We start from the raw sequence: 6,000 nt of genomic DNA, 5'->3' as shown, positions 1-6,000 counted from the left end.
CTTGTAAGGGTTCTAACCCACTCCTCGGGGGTTTGGCCCCTGTTTGAATAAGTTATTTTGAATTTTGGAGGGGAGGCAGGGAAAGTGGAAAGTATGTATGAGCTCTGAAGTTGAAATCACTGTTATGCCACTGGCTACATGAACACGAACAAGTTATGTAGCCACCCTGAGCATCCAAGTTTTTATGTATAAAATGGGGAAAATATGGCAACACCTACCTCACTGAAGTATTGTGGCTTTAAAAGATACTATACATGGAGCACTGAGGGCAGTGACAGGCACATAGAAGGTTCTCAAGAAATGAGAGAGTTCTTTTCTATCTACACACACACACACAGACACAAATCCTTATATAATTGCTTTGTCCTTTTATTTTATTTTTAATTTTATTGAGGTTGTATTGGTTTATAACATGGTATAAATTTCAGGTGTACGTTATTTTAAATCAGTTTCTGTATAGACTGCATCGTGCTCACCACCAATAGTCTAGTTTTTATCCATCACCATACATATGTGCCCCTTTACCCCTTTCACCCTCCCCTCAACCCACTTCCCCTCTGGTAACCACTAATCTGTTCTCCTTATCCATGTGTTTATCTTCCACATATGAGTGAAATCATATGGTGTTTGTCTTTGTCTGGCTTATTTCACTTAACATAATACCCTCAAGGTCCATCCACGTTATCGCAAATAGCATGATTTTGTCTTTTTTTATGGCTGAGTAGTATTCCATTGTATATATATACCACATCTTCTTTATCCATTCATCCATTGATGGACACTTGGGTTGCAGCCATGTCTTAGCTATTGTGAATAATGCTGCAATGAACACAGAGGTGCATAAATCTCTTTAAATTGTTGATTTCATGTTCTTTGGATAAATACCCAGTTGCAGGATATCTGGGTCATATGGTATTTGTATTTTTAATTTTTTGAGAAATCTCCATAGGCCCTTAGCAAATGCTGACTGAGTAACCCACGGTTTCTTGCTTAAATGGTGCCATGTGTTGACTGATGCTAGGAGGGGTACTAAGGTTTGCAAGCAGTCCTGCCAGAACACAGTGCAAACTCCAAACCAGACGTGCTTTCCTTTATGTTCTAAATATTGAAATTATTTTTCAGCCTCTCAAACTTCAAAGGCTGCCCTGAGCTTTTACATTTGGCTGTGGTGTCAAATCCCAGCAGCGTACATGGCGTACATGGCGACCAACCTTTCTGTAACTAAGCACTTCCATGTCCACTTAGGGCAGGAGATGCTGACAGTAAAGACCTTGAGAGGAACAAGAGAGGGAACCCTGCATCAGACCATGCTCATGAATCCTGGTTTTTAAAGAGAACAGTGTGATGGGCGGGCAGGTGGCAAGGAGGACAATGGGAAGGCATCAATAGATGGGATGGCAATCCATGACTTGGGATTTCAGAGTCTGTCGATGCAAGCTGAGAGGTCACCTGTCACCTATTCAAATATCATATCATCGCCTTATGCAATGCAGTTTTCCACACCAGAATGTTCTTTTCATCCTGTTTTGCTGATATCACACCATCAAGCGTAAAGAAACAGCTAGATCCCTACCCGATACTCACAATTATTGGAAGTACTAATGAAGAAGACAAACAGAATAAACTTAATGTGATGTGACACTTCTAATTGAATTGTATTGCTTTTTCACACCCTCCTCTACCATTTAGGTCTAAACACCTTGATATATATGCAGAGAAGAACAGAACGATATTGATCTCTATAGCCAATGAATTCATGTCTTCTCCCATGTGTCACCAAAGCTTTTATATTTCTAAATTTGCTGTATTCCCCCCAGCCTAAGTAAAGTTTTTCTAACCATTCTTGTATTGTGCTTTTTTCCTAAGAACTGTAATACTTACCACATAAAGCACTTCATATTATTCTCAGGGCGTCCTGAAGATAGAACAAATTATCATGATCCCTCGTTTTCAGACAAAAATAAATAAAAGCATGCATGGGGGTAGGGGGTGGGAATTTACGTATAGAGAACATAAATGAGTTGTCCAAAGTAATATGGTCAGTAACAGAACCCCAGAACTCACAACCTATTCTCTAGGCCAAACTAAAATGTCTGCTGAAAGATCTGACACAGAATAAGTTAAATGACACTACAACAAAGAAATCTGACAAATCCAAGGTACAGTCATTAGATACAACAAATGACATGGTTTTACCAAGAAATCAATGAAAGTAGAGAAGGAAGGATGAGCACTGATATAGCGAAAAAAAAAAGAGACATAAAAATCAAATGCAATGTGGGGACCTTGTTTGGTTACTAATTTGAAAAAAACTGTAAAAATACATTTTAGGAATGAACAGGAAAGTCTGAATAATAACTGGCTACCAGATAACATTAAGGAATTCTTATTAATTTTGTTGTATGTGACAATGGTATTGTAGCTCTTTAGGAAAATGTCTTTAATCTTTGGAATACAGTGGTATGGTGCCAAGGTTTTTCTTTAAATTCATTTCTTACCTAGAAAAGCTTCAATGGAAGAGAATTGATCAGGCTGGAGTAGGGAGAGGACACGCCTACGTGCCGAGCAAATGCCACGGTCCTTCGCTGGGAAGTGACCACATCAGATTTTCATTTCATTTTCATTTCACTGAGCTGCCAAGCAGAGGGTGGATTTGAAGAGAAAGGTGCCAAAGAGGTGGGGCCAGATCAGAGCCCGTAAGTGGAGTCTAGACAAAAAAATGAGGAGGTCCCAACCTTAGGCAGTGGTGTTAGGGGGGATTATATAGAGGAAGAGACTAAGAGGCAACATATTTAGAAGAGAGAAAAAGAAGGGACTCACCGATTGATTAAATGTCTTTATGTCTTGCGCATTTACAGTCCAGTTTGGGAATTCCAGGTGGGTTTGCCCCCATTCCAGGCTGGCCAATGGCAGTTCTTCAACACATGGTTTCCAAAGTTGCCCAAGTTGTGGCCAAGCCAGAGTGCAAGAAAGGGAGAAAGATTGAGTCTAGGACCAGAGATTTCCTCTTACACGGGTGAATCGGAAGCTGCTCCCAACATTTCTGCGCATATTCCTTTGATGAGAGCTGAGTCACGTGGTCACACTTTGCTGCAAGATCAGGAGGGGACCCAGGAAACACAGTCCCTGGAAATGCAGCCAAGATCCCAGCAACCATTCTAATATGGAGGAAGAATGGGAGAATGGAGTTGGGTGGACAGCCGGCAGTTTGTCTTCACCTAATGGATGCCTCTATGGATAATACCTGACTCCATTTTTTTTTTTTTTTTTTTGCAAAATAAATTGCCCAGCTTATTGCTAGACCAGATTAATGTTTATTCCAAATTGTGATTAAGATATAAGAATTGATCAAGTACTTACCTTCTATGATGGAAATTACCATTATCCTGTTAGTGTGTAATCTTTTTTCTGAATTTATTGATACTATGTAATATTGAAATAGATATTAAAAAGCAGTGCATATATTTGATATAGCTTTGGGTTTTTTTCTGTTTTAGGATAGTACCTAATTCTTTAAGTGTGTATGTGAGTGTAGGAAGCAAAATAGTAGTACAATGATATGTGAGAGAGAGAAATATAGGAAAGGATCATATTTCATTTATTAGATTCTTGTCAGCTATTTTCAGTTGGAGTATACATAAAACAATGTTTTAAGTTATGAAAAACACTTTGATAAAGACTCATTTAATTACATTGCAGATTTTTCTCTTAAGGCAATTATAACATTTTGCATTTTCTTACAGTAATTCTGTTCTTCCTTTTCCTTATAGTTTTCTTTTATATTTTTCTAATGTATTCCAAAATTATTTTCAAGTATAAGATTGCTTTGTAAAAATACCTCCATACTGTGTGAGATGATTATTATCATTTTTTCTCACTACCTTCTCATAAATAAGGAAAGCCAAGAGAGATGTAACAATTGCCAAAGAAACGAAAGGCATCTGGCTATGTTTGTGCTGGGATGGCTCGTGGCTTGCCGTTGTTAAAAGCAGATAAGATAGAGCCAAGAAACTGTGCTGTCGTCGCTTAGTTGGAAAGAAAGTTTGGGGCACATATAGGGTTCGAGATGACCTTCAAGGAGAACACAATGTCAGTATCCTGCCAAGTCAGACACAAGAGAATAAAATGTAGAATGACAGTTAAAGTCTTTCTTTCCCCCCAGTAATTTGAGCCACTGCAGTCACAAACAGAAAGAATAACACAGGAAATACCTGGTCCTTTCACTCCTGGTGATTGGCAGTTCCTACTTGGCTAATTGCTTGTGCTTCTGAAAAACAAGGAATATTTCAGAAACCTAGTTATGAGAAGAGATATTTGCAATTTACAGGTCAATGAAGCAAGTATCGTGCGTGCCCAGATGTGACCAGGCCTCTGTTATGCAAGCTCTGGCAAGTTCAACAGGCTGTGTCTTATGCTTTGAAGCAGCTAAGAAGGCCCCAGCTCACGGCAATGCTGGGAGGTGCCAGAGCCGACTCTCAGGGAAAGGTTTGAGAACAGACGTGAAAGATGCTCCCTGAGCCACAATGTTATCATTGCAGTTGTTAACAAGATAAATACTCTACACCTAAACTCTCCCTGAACTTATTTCACAGTTTATTGAATTGAATTCTGACACATCGTGCTAGGTGCCTGGGATACAAAGATGAACAAGGCCCCATTCGGTGAGGGAGATGGTTATAGAGATGGATGATGACAGTACTCGGGGAACAGTCTAGGTCAGATTCCAGGGGAGAAGCCAAGATATCTGCCTGAAGATCAGGAAAGGCTCCCAGCTGGGGATGCTCAGCTGAGACAGACAGGGAGCAAGGGAATTCCCATAGCTTGCATTGAACCCAGAAAACAATTTACATGTGACTTGTGAGACAACCTTCATTTTTTTTGTAGCTCTGTTGGAAAAGTTGAATAATAGTTATAATGACTACCATTCATTGAGCTGGGCATGTGTTAAGCAATATATGTGTATAGACACATATACTGTATTAATCTGCTTGGGCTGCCATAACAAAATACCACAGCCTGGGGAGCTTAAACCACAGACATTGATTTTCTCACGGTTCTAGAGACTGGAAGTCCAAGATCAAGGTGCTGGCAGGATCGTGTTCTTCTGAGGCCTCGCTCCTCGGTGTGCAGGGGGCTGCCCTCTTGCTGCCTCCTCACATGGTGGTCTCTCCAAGCAAGCGTGCCCCCAGGTCTCTCTGTGTGTCCTACCTCCTCTTCTTATAAGGACACCAGTCATATTGGATTAGGGCCCATCCTAACGGGATGGGCCTCATTTTAATTACCTACCTCCTTAAAGAGCCCTGTCTCCAAATATAGTCGTGTTCCGAGATACCGTGGGTTAGGACTTCAATATGTGAATTTTGGGGGCACACAATTCAGTTTATAACAGATATATATGTATGTATGTATTTAAATATATAACTTAATCTTCCAGACCCCAGAATGATGCTGCTCCCCATTTTACAGATGAGGAACTGAAGCTCAGAGAGGTTTAACAATCCACCCAACATCACACACTAAGTGTCAGGAGAAGTGGGAACCCAGGACAGTCTGTCTGCAAAGTCCATGCTTAATCACTACGTGATCCTTTTCAGAGAGAGAAAAATTAAGCAGCAATTATGAAAATTCTTCTGTGTTACCTGATATCCATTCGCATACTCAGCCGTGGCAATACGTGACCAAACATTAATTGTGCACATACTTCATGTCCCAGGTAACAGTGGAACAGCTTGGAAGTTATGAGTCTCCTAGGAGAGAGCTGCAGAATTAAGTTGGAAATCGTTTTAATATCTGTAAGAATTGTGAGCTTCACCCAGACGGGAAATCTATGGGGGGGACATTGACAGCGTTCTGTCAAGTTCAAAGGTCTTTAGAGCTAGTAGAAAGATTAGTATGCAAAATCCAGTCAAAGGATGTAGGCTTATCTACACTGTAAGGCGACAGAAGATTTGGTAATAACTTGAATCTAAAGGATATGGAATTATGTAGCCACCTTCTTTA

At 40.2% G+C, this 6,000-nt stretch overlaps 1 long non-coding RNA gene across 1 annotated transcript; it reads right to left on the bottom strand.

Annotated features, from left to right (window-relative positions):
• Window positions 1–2,821: 2,821 nt before the first annotated feature.
• Window positions 2,822–5,917, bottom strand: LOC147912968 (uncharacterized). The gene is made up of 3 exons (XR_015549381.1): window positions 5,640–5,917; window positions 4,212–4,267; window positions 2,822–3,158 (listed from the first exon to the last, which is right to left on the bottom strand). It is a non-coding gene; the product is annotated as an uncharacterized LOC147912968 (long non-coding RNA).
• Window positions 5,918–6,000: the final 83 nt, after the last annotated feature.

The sequence above is a fragment of the Ceratotherium simum genome, chromosome 32 (assembly GCF_057802395.1).
Source record: "Ceratotherium simum simum isolate JZ-2026a chromosome 32, ASM5780239v1, whole genome shotgun sequence".
Lineage (NCBI taxonomy): Eukaryota > Metazoa > Chordata > Mammalia > Perissodactyla > Rhinocerotidae > Ceratotherium > Ceratotherium simum.
Note: the sequence above shows the minus strand (reverse complement) of the source record. Positions and strands in the feature narration are given on the sequence as shown.